The following is a 17,561-nucleotide window of genomic DNA, read 5'->3' as shown; positions in this document are numbered from 1 at the left end:
TTTTATCTTTCTTTTGTAGGCTATATAACAAGTGGGAAATGAAGGAAAAATTCTCCAGAAAACTCTCCCTTCTTTTTCGTTGTCTTTACCGTGAGAGCCAAAGCAAAGGTGAGTTTCCTTGTTAGTTATTTATTTGTTGAATTTAAGGTTATTTTATGATCCTTAGGTGATACTTAAGCTTAAGGAAAGCTTAAGTTAGCTTTAAAACAAAGAATGAAAGAGTTAGGAGAGATTAAAGTTAAAGAGTTTTTAAATGAAATTTTGAAGAAGATTTGATAAGATAAATTGAAGGCTAAATTTGATTTGTCAATGGTTGAATTAAGAGATATGAAGTGATAGAATTGAATTTAAACAAGTAGAAAATTTGGTATGATTCTTGAATTCCATATTGAGGATGAAATTTTGAGGTTAAAGATGTGACAAATGAGTATAAGTAAGTGTAAGCTTGTGTATGTAAGTTAAGAATATGAAAGGAGATGATATATGAGGTATTTGAGATGAAATGAAGTAATTTTTGGGCTTAACAAGTGAATTTTGGGCAAGCGGTATCGGTACCCATTCATCAGGTACCGATACCTCAAGAGTAAATTTCAGGAAGATATTCAAAGGGTACCAATACCTTAAGGATGGTATTGATACCCCCTCGAACTGAAAAGTTATCGAATGTAATTTGGTATCGATACCTAGGCAGTGTACCGATACCTCAGTTAAGGGATGTATCAATACCCTATGGGGGGTACCGATACCCTACTTTAAATAGAAAATAAATTTCGTCTTTCTTTCAGTTAAGAAATAAAGGATTAAAGTATGCTATTTAGAATACTGATATATACAAATGTATGATTATGTAGACATCGAGCGTAAGCAATTTTCGGAACGACTAAAAGGTTAGAATTGATCAAGAAGAGAAAGTAAGCCATAAGAGTAATTGATAGCAAGTGAGGCACAGGTGAGTGCATACTAGTTGAAAATGATGTGTATGGAAATAAGACTCGCAATGAGTCTAATTCCAATATTTGATTGTATAAATATATGAATGTTAATATATGTGGTTGATATGACTATTATTTATGCATAAACACATTAATAGATTCATAGAGGTTATATGTTACTTGGTATGATAAGGATATATAAACAATTATATAATAACAAGGTATAAATTATATGAATTAAGTCTAAGTGGTTAAATGAAAAATGAGAATATATAATATAAGTTAATAGATATTGACATAAATTAGTATACAAATGTGTCAAATAAGCTATATAAGAAAGTTGATATGTTTAAGTGGATTATGAGACTTTACCAACAAATTATGTGATATACTGGATAAGAAACTATGAGTTTATATGTTATACGATCTGAACATAAGAGGTTATGTGAAATGAACTATGTGACTATATGAACATATGAAAATATGACTAAGAGCCATGTGATATGTGACATGTGAATATGGGATATGAGATATATGATAATGAAAAATGAAATTCCATAAGAGTATTACATGATATGTGATAAAAAATCATGAGCTTATATGAATATGTGATATGAATGTGTATATGTGAAATGACATAAGTGATAATTCCCATGTTATGTGTTATGAGAGCTAGAGGTATAGTTGGCATGCCAAGAGTCGAGGGTTACCTATGTTTTCTGAGACATATGGATAGTTTACCTATGTCCTTCGGGACATATGGACAGTTACCTATGTTATTCGGAACATATGGATAGGTCATTCAGAACATATTTCATATGCCACTCAGTGGACCCTTATACGAACTGTGGTGACAACAATAGTGCATAACCTCAATGAACTCACATATCTTTAGTTCTCCAAAGTGTACATGGGCTAATAAAGAGATAATATAAATAAACTTAATATGATTGTTATACGTGATTGAGTATTTGGATATAAGTGTATGAGTTTCATTTATTGCATATGTTATAGTTTATATGTGAAATATGTTAGTATGATATATTTGAATATAAGAGAATATAATATACTTATATGATATAGTATATGGAATAAGGAATAAGGAATATAGTGAACTCTATAAGTATATATATATATATATATATATATATATATATAGGTAATGAGGTGGTGGAATATATGACTAATGAGAATTGAGATAAAGTAGATAGTTTATTAACTAGGAAACATGTATATAAATAAGTATAAGAGTATATTAGATAAACTGTGTAGGAAGGTTTATACGTTTAAATAGAATTGTGATCTAACCTTGTTAGATTCTTAAGTGATATGAAATTTAGTATAACGATCTAAGAAGCCATAAGAGAACATTAAGGGAATCAAATAACAATAAGTTATGCAAATATATGTTTATGTAACAAAATTATTTGAAAAATGAATTAATAGAATATAAGAAATTAGTATACAAGAATATGATATAGAATATGTAACAAGAATTTATGGATTAATGTTAAATAAAAACATATGGAAATAAGAGATAAGATATGTGAAATTGTGAGTGAAATTATATTATTAGAAATTATGTAAATAAGCGACTTAACTAATGATAGTAGAATGTGATATAAGCTAAGTGGTGTAAAATTAAATGAATGTAAGAATATGAAATAATAAAGACTCATATATGATATGATGATATTTGTGTATGCATGTATTTATTTTATGAAAGTGAATATGAGGTTGTTTGATATGATAGCATGAAACATGCATTCATTGTTAGAAGTTATAGCTATATTATATGTTTTATATGCCTCACTAAGTCATAGACTTAGCGTGTGAGTGTTTCACACGTAGGTTCCGGAAAGCGAGAAGAGAAACGAAGAGAAGCAAGACAGGTCAGATTCTCATTTCTACAGATCAGATCAGAAGTGTAGTTGATTATATGTATTTTGTTCTATAGAGTGTAGTTGTCATGTAGTCTAAATATGTAAATTGTATAAGCTCTGATATGTTTTGTAAACCAATTAATTTTAAATGAATGAAAAGTAAACATTTTCTTGAATTAGGAATTTAAAGTTTAGTCTTCTTTTTTAAAGAAAAATGTTTAAAAAGTCAATGTGACACCTCAGACTCATATCCGGGTCGGGTACGGGTTGTGGTGTTACATTTAATGGTATCAGTGCTAAGATTTAGCCGATTCTAGGCTTAAATCGAAGTTAAACGAGTTTTAAATGAAATACATACCAACATAAAGTGAAAATTTATGATCTGATAGTGTAAGGAGTATACTGTCTTGCTAATAGAATTAGATTGATATATTATAATAGAAGTATGATAATGAGAGTTTCGAAAGAAGTAGGCCTGATGGTGATAGCAATTCACCTGCCCTGGCCAGGTAGGATGAAGAATGAACACCTCAGGAAGTGCCTCGTAAGATCAAAGGTTGATTTCAGAAAGTTGAAATCATATCAGAATAGTGATAGAAGGTCTTCAAAGTTGTTAATTGAAAAAGTGATATGGAGTAGTTTTGTTACTGCGTGAATAAGATAGAATATGGTGAACAAGTGTCACCATAAGGACATTAAAAGAACAAATGATGTAGTGAGAATTTGTAGAAGAGTTCAAGAATAAGTGCATTAGTGACAAGTTTATAAGATAAATGAAACCAGAGTTTATGAGTTTGGAACAAGAGAATAGTACTGTGTATAAGCAAAAGTGTGGATATGATAAAGGTTTGCATTTTAGATGGAAAGAGTTGGCATTGACTAACAAGATTATGTGATGAAAAGTGTATTGGATTTGTAAGATTTTAAGATATTGTCAGGTTAATATAACTAAATATGAAGTGGATCTGGATACAAGCTAAGGATTAATAAGAAGAGTTTAAGAATGTGTATATCGATGATCAGTTTATAAGACAAAGGAAGTTAGAATGTTGAGTTTGAACAATGGAAACTACATGGTGTTTGAGAATAAAGGTGGATTTGATAAGTTAAGTAAACTATTGTTGAGATAATTCTGATTGGAAATGATGTATATGATTGGTTGATTAGGGCTTGTGCCCTAGATTGAACAATTACTATTGACTAGTTGTAATAGTAAGATGATAGAGTTGTAATATGTGGAAAAGATATAAGGTTAAGTTAATCAAGTATGATGTGGATTTGGATATGTGGATAGGGATTTATGTATCCAAAGGAAGCTAAAGATAGTAGTAGAATATGTATATTGTAAATAGAATAAGGATTTTATATAAGAACAAGATTTTTGGGCAATTCATAGTGGATTATAAGAGTTATGAGAGGTAACAAAGAGGGGTAACCAAGGATAAGTATAAGTGATATGAAAAGAGTATGAGAACATGAGTGAAAGATATGGTTAAGTTATACTATAAGGAGGTTTTGATTATGAAAGGATAAATGGATAAGGAAAATAAAAAAATAGTGTCTAAAGGATCAAGGGTGACAAGAATTATGGAGGAGTAGACTATAAGTTTGATACAGAAATAAGAAAAGTATGTAAGGTTGTATAAAGAGATTGTTTGATTTTGGTAAAAATGTATGTTTTAATCATATATGATGAAGGTTTAAGGTTATGTTTCTTGGTCAAGTAGACATAGTCAGAGGAATAAGAAATGATTTATAGGTATTAAGGAAGTTCAAAATACAGTTGAAGTATAATATATTCTTTTGATCAAGTTATCAATAACAAACATGCTATTTGAAAGGATTAAAGGTTGAGTTATTATTGTAAGTCAATTAGAGATTGACGAAGGAAATCGGAAGATTTATGATCTTGAGTGATAAGAATAAATGTTACTGTTATATAATAAGTGACATGATATGAATTTCAATGGTTAAAACTAAGTGCACAATAGAAGAAGAGAAAAGATAAAAATAGATGGGGTTCTTTGGAAATTAAAGGCAAATAATTGATTGTAATTGCAAAGGAATAAGGTAGGGAAAGCAACATGAGAATATTAGAAGATATGTTTTTATTAAGGTGTGCAGTGAAAATTCAAGGACGAATTTTCTTAAAATGAGGGAAATTTGTAACATCCCAAAACAGGGTTAGTGACTAAAATGCAAATTTTAAAAACTTTGTGTTTAATTTTGAAATAAGTTAAAAGTTTAGGGACTTAATTGGAAATATTTTGTGAAGGATAGTTTAGTAAAGATTGAAAGAAATAAGGGTAAAATGGCCATTTGAAAAGAAAGATTTTTATTTCTTTGTAGGCTATATAATACTTGGGAAAGGAAGGAAAAAAGTCTCTAGAAAACTCTTCCTTCTTCTTCTTTCTCTTCACCGTGAGAGCCAAAGCAAAGGTGAGTTTCCTGTTAGTTATTTATTTATTGAATTTAAGGTTATTTTATGATCCTTAGGTGATACTTAAGCTTAAGGAAAGCTTAAGTTAGCTTTAAAACAAAGAATGAAAGGGTTAGGAAAGATTAAAGCTAAAGAGTTTTTTAAATTTTGAAAAATAATTGATAAGATAAATTGGAGGCTAAATTTGACTTGTCAATGGTTGAATTAAGAGAATGAGTGATAGAATTGAATTTAGAACAAGTAGAAAATTTGGTATGATTCTTGAATTCCATATGAAGGATGAGATTTTGAGGTTAAAGATGTGATAAATGAGTATAAGTTTAAGCATGTGTATGTAAGTTAAGAATATGAAAGGGGATATATGAGGTATTTGAGATGAAATGAAGTAATTTTCGGCTTAACAAGTGAATTATGGGCAATGGGTATCGGTACCCATTCATCAGTACCGATACCTCAAGATAAATTCCAGGAAGATTTCAAAGGGTACTGATACCTTAAGGATGGTCGATACCCCCTTGAAATGAAAAATTATCGAATGTAATTTGGGTATCGATACCTAGGCAGTGTACTGATAATCAGTTAAGGGATGTATGATACCCTATGGGGGTACCGATACTACTTTAACAGAAAATGAATTCGTCTTTTTTTTAGAAATGAAGGATTATAGTATGCTATTTAGAATACTAATATGTATAATGTATGATTATATAGACATCGAGCGTATGCAAGTTCCGGAACGACTTAAAGGTTAGAATTGATCAAGAAGAGAAAGTAAGCTATAGGAGTAATTGATAGCAAGTGAGGCACAGGTGAGTGCATACTAGTTGAAATGATGTGTATGGAATATACTCACGATGAGTCTAATTCCAATATTTGATTGCATAAATATATGAATGTTAGTGTGGTTGATATGACTATGTATGCATGAATACATTAATAGATCATAAAGGTTATTTACTTGGTGTGATAAGGATATATAAATAGTTATAAAGTAACAAGGTATAAATTATAATTAAGTCTAAGTGGTTAAATGAAAAATAAGAATATAATATAAGTTAAGAGATATTGACATAAATTAGTATACAAATGTGTCAAATAAGCTATATAGGAAAGTTGATATGATTAAGTGGATTATGACACTTTACCAGCATATTATGTGATACTGGATAAGAACTAGGATTTTATGTTATACGATCTGAACATAAGAGGTTATGTGAAATGAACTATGTAACTATATAAACATATGAAAATATGACTAAGAGCCATGTGACATGTGAATATGCGATATGAGATATATGATAATGAAAAATGACATTCCATAAGAGTATTACATGATATGTGATAAAAAGCCATGAGTTTATATGAATATGTGATATGAATGTGTATATGTGAAATGACATAAGTGGCAATGCCCATGTTATGCGTTATGAGAGTTAGAGGTATAGTTGGCATGCCAAGAGTCGAGGATTACCTATGTCTTTCGAGACATATGGATAGTTTACCTATGTCCTTCGGGACATATGGACAGTTACCTATGTTCTTCGAAACATATGGATAGGTCATTCGGGACATATTTCATATGCCACTCAGTGGACCCTTATACGAGTTATGGTGACGGCAATAGTGCACAACCTCAATGAACTCACATATCTTTAGTTCTCCAAAGTGTACATAGGCTAATAAAGAGATAATATAAATAAACTTAATATGATTGTTATATGTGATTGAGTACTTGGATGTGAGTGTATAGTTTCATTTATTTCATATGTTATAGTTTCTTTGTGAAATATGTTGGTATGATATATTTGAATATAAGAGAATATAATAAACTTATATGATATGGTATATGGAATAAGGAATATAGTGAACTCTATAAGTATATATATATCGATAATAAGGTGGTGGACTATATGACTAATGAGAATTGAGACAAAGTAGATAGTGCATTAACTAGGAAACATGTATATAAATAAGTATAAGAGTATTAGATAAACTGTGTAGGAAGGTTTACGTTTAAATAGAACTGTGATTTAACCTTGTTAGATTCTTAGTGATATGAAATTTAGTATAACGATCTAAGAAACTATATGAGAATATCAAGGGAATCAAATAACAATAGTTATGCAAATAATGTTTATGTAACAAAATTATGTGAAAATGAATTAATAGATATAGAAATTAGTACACAAGAATATGATATAGAATATGTAACGAGAATTTATGGATTAATGTTAAATAAACATATGGAAATAAGAGATAAAATATGTGAAATTGTGAGTGAAATTATATGATTATGTATTATGTAAATAAACGACTTAACTGATGGCAGAAATGTGATATAAGCTAAGTGGTGTAAAATTAAATGATTATAAGAATATGAAATAATAAACACTCATATATGATGATATTTGTGTATGCATGTATTTATTTTATGAAGTGGATATGAGGTTGTATGATATGATAGCATGAAACATGCATTCATTGTTAGAAGTTATAGCTATATTATATGTTTTATATGCCTCAATAAGTCATAGACTTAGCGTGTGAGTATTTCACACGTAGGTTCCGGAAAGCGAGAAGAGAAGTGAAGAGAAGCAAGACAGGTCAGATTCTCCTTTCTACAGATCAGATCAGAAGTGTAGTTGAGTATATGTATTTTGTTATATAGAGTGTAGTTGACATGTAGTCTAAAGATGTAAATTGTATAAGCTCTGATATGTTTTGTAAACCAATTGATTTTAAATGAATGAATAGTAATCATTTTCTTGAATTAGGAATTTAAAGTTTAATCATTTTGTAAAGAAAAATGTTTGAAAAGTCAATGTGACATCTCAGACTCGTATCCGGGTCGGGTATGAGTTGAGGGTGTTACAATGATGATAATACAATCACATAGGTTTATTAGTAAACCTACTTCTGCCTTCTTTTCATTCCTCTTTCTGATCGATACATTAAACCTATTTTTTGTTCCATAACATCTAGCTTCTTTACATGGTATTAGACACCAATAGATTCTGATGATAGTTTTCCACTTTGCTCTGATCATTATTTTTTGTTAGGGAGCTGATTTCGACCTTCAATAAGGTTTTGATCTTCACTTACCTTTTTTTCTGCCATGGTGAATCCTCAAGCAGTTCAAGTGGATTTTTTCCATCTAGTCTACTTACATCCTTTTGATACCCCAAGAACCTTATTAGTTTCTTATCAATTATCTGGGATTGAGAACTATAACCTATGGAGCATATCGATGGACATAGCCTTACTTGCTAAGAATAAAATTGGCTTCCTTGATTGTTCTTGCCCGCGTGATGATATCGCACTTAAGTTACAGTCACAATGAGTTGCAAAGCCATTGTGTGGTCTTGGATCTTGAATACGGTTAGCCACGAGTTATCGGCTGGAATTGTTTTTACATCTAATGCTTCGTTGGCGTGGGCAGATCTTAAAAAACGTTTTGACAAGGTCAATGGTTCATGCATATATTTCTTGATCTTGAGATTGTTTCAAAATCTTAAGGTACGTCTTCGATCTCAGTTTATCATACTCGTTTGCGCTTACTGTGGGATGAGTATGATGCCATAGCACCATTTGCGTTTGTGTAATTATGAGGTTGCAAGAAGAAATACAGATCATCTGAAACAACGACTTTTTTAATTTCTTATGGGTTTGAATGATTCCTATTCAATGGTTCGAAGTCAGCTGCTGTTGTTAAAGCCATTACCGACTGTCAATCAAGCCTATTCTATGCTTGTCAAGAAGAGGGGTAGCGTCAAAATTCTTGTAGGGCTTTGGTTATTTCTGAACCGACAGCTTTGTATTCTAGTTCTTCTGGTGCCCAATCATGGAGGCATTTCAATGAAGTTTGCGATTATTATCACATTAAAGGTCATAAAAAAGAGACTTGTTATAAACTTGTTGGTTATCCGGCTGATTATAAGTTTGCCAAGAAGAGAAGCACCTCCACTAGCAATGTTGTTACTACTGGCGGACCAGATTCAACCTCGACGGTATCCTCTACTAGTAGTGTCATTCCTTCGAGTCCATCACATGCTGAAGTACCGGTATTTACACATAAGCAAAATAACCAAATCCTTAATTTGTTGGACAAGGATTCTGGAGTTCATGCGCCTGCACATATGGCAGGTATTGAAACTGATAATTTGAGTTAGGCTTGGATTCTTGACACAGGTGCCACCAATCATATGACCTTTAATTTGGGGCTGTTGGATTCTTTTTTTGTATGTGATTCTTCTTCGTTTGTGCAGTTGCCAAACGGTAAAACCACCCACATTGTCCACACCGGAACTTACTATTTTTCTTCCTCTCAAACCTTGACCAATGTTTTACATGTTCCCGATTTTTCGTTACAATTTGTTGTCTATTTCTCAACTTACCAAAGAACGTAATTGTTGTGTAATTTTTTATCCATTTTTGCCTTCTACAGGACCTCTGCAATGGACAGATGAAAGGGATTGGTAAAGCCCATGGCAACCTATACATCGTTCAGCCGAGTATTTCCTCTCCTTCTACCGTATTACGTTCCACTTCTTATGCTGTTACTCCAAACTCGTGTTTGTCTTCCATTTCTAATGTCAGTACATTGTGGCATGTTAGGCTAGGGCATGCGTCTGTAACTACAATGAATAAGATGTCTCAGTTGACTAGTAAACTTTCTCATTGTGATCATACAAAAGTTGTGGTGTTTGTCCACTTGCAAAACAATCTGTTTGTCATTTCCTGTTACCACTTCTCGTGAAAATAAACCTCTCTTATACATATAGACTTATTGGGGCTTATCGCATTTCAACACACAATGGACATCGATATTTCTTAACAATTGTTGATGATCACACTAGGATGACTTGGGTATATCTTCTTCGCCTCAAAAGTGATGCTATAGTTGTTCAATAGTTTGTTGCATATGTTCAAAACCATTTTTCTACTCTTGTTAAAATAATTAGATGCAACAATGGTTCAGAGTTCTTTAATCAAGAGGGTCAAGAGTTTTGTTAAACAGATGTACAAATCACTCAATGACTTTGACAGGACTGTACCGTTATCAGTTATTGGACATGCATGTAATTTGAAAAAGAGTATTGCGTCGCTCAAAGATCTTCCCGAAATTGTTATGTTATTCATATATATTATGACATTTATATTAATTGAGAATTTTTTAACCCTTTATATATCTATTTTCAAAACAATATATCGATAATTTTATCGGGTTAAAAAGAAGCATCAGAACGAGAATAATCTCTGTGATATGAGCAGTTAACCCCGGGGCTCACGCTTTAATTAGCAACCCTTTTATTCAATTTCTAACCAAGTGAACACCAAACAACAAAGTCATCATTGCAACTTATCTACCATTTTGTTTACCATCTTTTCCATTGAAACAGATGTCTCGATGCCGTGTTTGATAACATTCTACCTATTTTTCAATTTAAAAATAAAATACGACTGATTAATCCGATATTCGACATTAACCACAAAAAAAATATAAGATAGTTTATGTATTTAATATCTAAACTATTAATTTTGATTCATGTTAGTATTTAGACTTTCAATTGTTTTAAAATTATGCTTATCATTTAATTTTTTTTCATTTTAGTATATTGTCGTTAATTTTTTTAATGGCAATTCATTTTTATGGTAAATTATATTATTAATCACTCAACCATCTTTTCACTTCTATTTTGGTATTAAAGTTTAAAAATTTTAAATTTAACTACTCAACTTTCAAATTGCTCCTATTTTAATCACTCTAGTTTATTTTATTAATAATTTTTGTGACATGAAATTTTTATTTTATATTAATATATAATTAAAAATTAAAAATAAATTTGAAAGTTAGAGTGATTAAATTAGGAGTAATTTAAAAGTCAAGTAATTAAATTAAAAAAATAAAACTTTAGTGATCAAAATAAGAGTAAGAATATAGTTAAATGATGAATGATATAATTTACCTATAAAAAGATGTCATGTGTAATTTAATAAAATTTGAATTTTTTTACGGTAAGTACTACACAAAATAAAAATTAAACGTTAAATATAATTTTTTAAAAAAATAAAAATTTAAACATTAAAACAAACCAAAACTAATAGTTTAATTATTAAGTACTTAATTTACTCAAAAATATATCAACACAAATGATTAAAAACATTCTACTTAATAAAATCGGTAAAAAATTATCGGAAACATTATTATTTATATCGGTTTTGTTAACATATCCGGTAAAACGCTAATATTTTTATTATTTTTTACCGATTTTGTTATTATTGGATACTTTACCGGATTTATTAAAAAAATATTAATATTTTAAATAAAAATAATAATAATATTTTAAATATTTTTTTTTATCAATTTTACTAAAAAATAATAAAACCTGTATTTAACTATATATTAAAGGTGTGGTACGGTACAACTTCCCGTAGTTCACAATTTTTTTTTTTTTTTTTTTGCATATATGCTTGTGAGTTAAATCTGATCAGGTCAGGAAAGGTCACCACTGGACTAATGTGGTTTAAGAATTTTTGGGGTAAAGCCTCCCACACTCTCTCTCTCTTCTGTCAGTGAAGACTTATTCATCATTTCCCATTTTTGAAGAAAAACATTCCTCAAATCTTGTTAATTTATTCTTTTCAGATGTTTTAAATTTCTCCTTCACCCTTCAACAGATGAATTTATATTTTTGTATTTATAATTTTAAATTCAAAGTTTAAAAATAATTATATGAACCAAATTATATACACATAAGGAATTTTATTTTGTAGGAAGAGTCGGGTAAAAGTGCCAGATAATGTTATAGGGAGTGTTTAATTCCCAAACTAACGTGCTTCCGACATTATTTTCTCATCTAACGTATTTTCTATAGTAATCACCTAAAGACCCCAGGATATTTCGGTGTTTTTGGGCTAAAATTTTCATACATGGATTACTCGGTGTCTTTAGTTAATTTTTTTCTCCTTATTGTGCATTTTTGGAGATTTTACCAAAAACTCACATTTCCTTAAATATTTACGTTTTAGAAATCCTTTGAGATAATATTCTCGATCTAACACCCTTTGCAGAAAGGCACGACCTATGCACCGCACCTTAAGCTGATGTGGCGCCACGTGGGATAAGGTGTGGCCCACGTTAGGACAGAATAAATGCTGAAGGCGCGACCCATGCACCTTTCATCCCATCGACCCAACTGACTGTTCACACCATCTATCCCATCCTATAAATACCCCTCTCGACTATTTTCACCACATCAAATTCTCTCATATATTTTATTATATTTAATATTTTGTTAGTATTTTATTTAATTATTGTATTATTTAATTTTTAATATTTTATTTAAATATCTTATTTTTTGCAGTTATAAAATAGAAAGTGGTATGCTTCGTTTGGATGGAAATCTGTATAAGTTAACGGAAACAATGATGTTAGATATCTGTACTGAAGCGACGACATTCTTCTAGTTGAGAGTATTGATGTGAATGTTTACGGGTTGAGAACGTATTTATAGCTGAGAGAAAAGTTTAAAAGCCAAGAAATACGTATATAATTATTCAAGGTGCGACCCATGCACCGCGCCTATCTGGTGCGCGTGTCAGATGACAGTAAGACGCGACGACCCACGTGGCACCACATCAACGTAAGGTGCGGTGAATGGCTGCGCCTTTCTGCAAAGAGTGTTTGAAACGTAAATATTTAAGGAAAATGTGATTTTTTGGTAAAATCTCCAAAAATCACAGTAAAGAGAAAAAAATTAACTAAAGATGCCGAGTAATCCATGTATGAAAATTTTAGCCCAAAGACGTCGAGATATCCTGAGGTCTTTAGGTGATTACTATAGAAAATACGTTAGATGGGAAAATAATGTCGGAAGTACGTTAGTTTGGGAATTAAACACTACCTGTAGCATTATGTGGGCACTTTTGCCGGAAGAGTCGCCCCTTGAAAAAGGAAATTTCTTTTTTTTCCTTTCTTGATAAATAATTTTATTAGTGAGACATCATCCTTACTTGTGTCCAAAGAAAAACCATGATTACACAGCTTTTATATCATGATAATTTGAATATTAACAGGGATAACAAATGCTTGCAAATGAAACATTCATTTTGTATTACATATCGAAATTAATATTATTGTAATGGTTTCTTGAGGATTTAAACTATAGGTCATAAGCAAATGAATGTGTGACCTAAGGCAACTGATAATCAACCTTTTAGTCTTGATGAATACGTTTGAATGTAAGGTCTAATCGCAAGTCACAAATAAGTCAATATTTTCAGTTTGATAACATAATTAACTTCTTGTTGGTGTGAAATCTTCAACATCAAGCTCATGCTGACATAAAATCTCGTAGATTTTATTATTTTTTTCTCTCTCAAAAGATTAAGGCCTTCGCTCATTATCAATGATAAAAAGAATGTTTATCTGTGATATACTGGATAAGAAACTATGAGTTTATATGTTATACGGTTTGAACATAAGAGGTTATGTGAAATGAACTATGTGACTATATGAACATATGAAAATATGACTAAGAGCCATGTGATATGTGACATGTGAATATGGGATATGAGATATATGATAATGAAAAATGAGATTCCATAAGAGTATTACATGATATGTGATAAACAATCATGAGCTTATATGAATATGTGATATGAATGTGTATATGTGAAATGACATAAGTGATAATGCCCATGTTACGTGTTATGAGAGCTAGATGTATAGTTGGCATGCCAAGAGTCGAGGGTTACCTATGTCTTCTGAGACATATGGATAGTTTACCTATGTCTTTCGGGACATATGGACAGTTACCTATGTTATTCGGAACATATGGATAGGTCATTCGAAACATATTTCATATGCCACTCAGTGGACCCTTATACGAACTGTGGTGACAGCAATAGTGCATAACCTCAATGAACTCACATATCTTTAGTTCTCCAAAGTGTACATGGGCTAATAAAGAGATAATATAAATAAACTTAATATGATTGTTATACGTGATTGAGTACTTGGATATAAGTGTATGAGTTTCATTTATTGCATATGTTATAGTTTATATGTGAAATATGTTAGTATGATATATTTAAATATAAGAGAATCTAATAAATTTATATGATATGTTATAAGTAATTACATAAGAAATATAGTGAACTCTATAAGTATATATATATATAGGTAATGAGGTGGTGGACAATATGACTAATGAGAATTGAGATAAAATAGATAGTGTATTAACTAGGAAACATGTATATAAATAAGCATAAGAGTATATTAGATAAACTATGTAGGAAGGTTTATACGTTTAAATAGAATTGTGATCTAACCTTGTTAGATTCTTAAGTAATATGAAATTTAGTATAACTATCTAAGAAACCATATGAGAACATCAAGGGAATCAAATAACAATAAGTTATGCAAATATATGTTTATGTAACAAAATTATTTGAAAAATGAATTAATAGAATATAAGAAATTAGTATACAAGAATATGATATAGAATATGTAACAAGAATTTATGGATTAATGTTAAATAAAACATATGGAAATAAGAGATAAGATATGTGAAATTGTGAGTGAAATTATATTATTAGAAATTATGTAAATAAGCGACTTAACTAATGATAGTAGAATGTGATATAAGCTAAGTGGTGTAAAATTAAATGAATGTAAGAATATGAAATAATAAACACTCATATATGATATGATGATATTTGTGTATGCATGTATTTATTTTATGAAAGTGGATATGAGGTTGTATGATATAATAGCATGAAACGTGCATTCATTGTTAGAAGTTATAGCTATATTATATGTTTTATATGCCTCACTAAGTCATAGACTTAGCATGTGAGTGTTTCACACGTAGGTTCCAGAAAGCGAGAAGAGAAACGAAGAGAAGCAAGTCAGGTCAGATTCTCCTTCCTACAGATCAGATCAGAAGTGTAGTTGATATGTTTTGTAAACCAATTAATTTTAAATGAATGAAAAGTAAATATTTTCTTGAATTAGGAATTTAAAAGTTTAGTCTTCTTTTTTAAAGAAAAATGTTTAAAAATTCAATGTGACACCTCGGACTCATATCCGGGTCGGGAACGGGTTGTGGTGTTACATTTAATGGTATCATTGCTATGATTTAGCTGATTCTAGGCTTAAATCGAAGTTAAACGAGTTTTATAAATGGAATACATGCCACCATAAAGTGAATATTTCTGATATGATAGTGTAAGGAGTATATTGTCTTGCTAATAGAATTAGATTGATATATTATAATATAAGTATGATAATGAGAGTTTCGAAAGAAGTAGGCCTGATGGTGATAGCAATTCACCTGCCCTGGCCAGGTAGAATGAAGAGTGAACACCTCAGGAAATGCCTCGTAAGATCAAAGGTGTATTTCAGAAAGTTGAAATCATATAAGAATAGTGATAGAAGGTCTTCACTATTGTTAATCGAAAAAGTGATATGGAGTAGTTTTGTTACTGCGTGAATAAGATAGAATATGGTGAACAAGTGTCACCATAAGGACATTAAAAGAACAAATGATGTAGTGAGAATTTGTATAAGACTTCAAGAATAAGTGCATCAGTGACAAGTTTATAAGATAAATGAAACCAGAGTTTATGAGTTTGGAATAAGAGAATAGTACTGTGTATAAGCAAAAGTGTGGATATGATAAAGGTTTGTATTTTAGATGGAAAGAGTTAGCGTAGCCTAACAAGATTATGTGATGAAAAGTGTATTGGAGTTGTAAGATTTTAAGATATTGTCAGGTTAATATAACTAAATATAAAGTGGATCTGGATACAAGCTAAGGATTAATAAGAAGAGTATAAGAATGTTTATATCGATGATCAATTTATAAGACAAAGGAAGTTAGAATGTTGAATTTTGAACAATGGAAACTATATGGTGTTTGAGAATAAAGGTGGATTTGATAAGTTAAGTAAACTATTGTTAAGATAATTCTGATTGGAAATGATGTATATAATTGGTTGATTAGGGCTTGTGCCCTAGATTGAACAGTTTCTATTGACTAGTTGTAATAGTAAGATGATAGAGTTGTAATATGTGGAAAAGATATAAGGTTAAGTTAATCAAGTATGATATGGATTTGGATATGTGGATAGGGATTTATGTATCCAAAGGAAGCTAAAGATAGTAGTAGAATATGTATATTGTAAATATAATAAAGATTTTGTATAAGAACAAGATTTTTGGGCAATTCATAGTGGATTATAAGAGTTATGAAGAGGTAACAAAGAGGGGTAACCAAGGATAAGTATAAGTGATATAAAAAGAGTATGAGAACACGAGTGAAATATATGGTTAAGTTATACTATAAGGAGGTTTTGATTATGAAAGGATAAATGGATAAGGAAAATAAAAAAAATAGTGTCTAAAGGATCAAGGGTGACAAGAAATATGGAGGAGTAGACTATAAGTTTGATAAAGAAATAAGAAAAGTATGTAAGGTTGTATAAAGAGATTGTTTGATTTTGGTAAAATGTATGTTTTAATCATATATGATGAAGGTTTAAGGTTATGTTTCTTGGTCAAGTAGACATAGTCAGAGGAATAAGAAATGATTTATAGGTATTAAGGAAGTTCAAAATACAGTTGAAGTATTATATATTCTTTTGATCAAGTTATCAATAACAAATATACTATTTGAAAGGATTAAAGGTTGAGTTATTATTGTAAGTCAATTAGAGATTGACGAAGGAAATCGGAAGATTTATGATCTTGAGTGATAAGAATAAATGTTACTGTTTATATAATAAGTGACATGATATGAATTTTCAATGGTTAAAACTAAGTGCACAATAGAAGAAGAGAAAAGATAAAAAATAGATGGGGTTCTTTGGAAATTAAAGGCAAATAATTGATTGTAATTGCAAAGGAATAAGGTAGGGAAAGCAACATGAGAATATTAGAAGATATGTTTTTATTAAGGTGTGCAGTGAAAATTCAAGGACGAATTTTCTTAAAATGAGGGAAATTTGTAACATCCCAAAACAGGGTTAGTGACTAAAATGCAAATTTTAAAAACTTTGTGTTTAATTTTGAAATAAGTTAAAAGTTTAGGGACTTAATTGGAAATATTTTGTGAAGGATAGTTTAGTAAAGATTGAAAGAAATAAGGGTAAAATGGCCATTTGAAAAGAAAGATTTTTATCTTTCTTTTGTAGGCTATATAATACTTGGGAAAGGAAGGAAAAAAGTCTCTAGAAAACTCTTCCTTCTTCTTCTTTCTCTTCACCGTGAGAGCCAAAGCAAAAGTGAGTTTCCTGTTAGTT

Source organism: Hibiscus syriacus, unplaced genomic scaffold, assembly GCF_006381635.1.
Source record: "Hibiscus syriacus cultivar Baekdansim isolate YM2019G1 unplaced genomic scaffold, ASM638163v2 tig00005411_pilon, whole genome shotgun sequence".
Taxonomy (NCBI): domain Eukaryota; kingdom Viridiplantae; phylum Streptophyta; class Magnoliopsida; order Malvales; family Malvaceae; genus Hibiscus; species Hibiscus syriacus.
Note: the sequence above shows the minus strand (reverse complement) of the source record.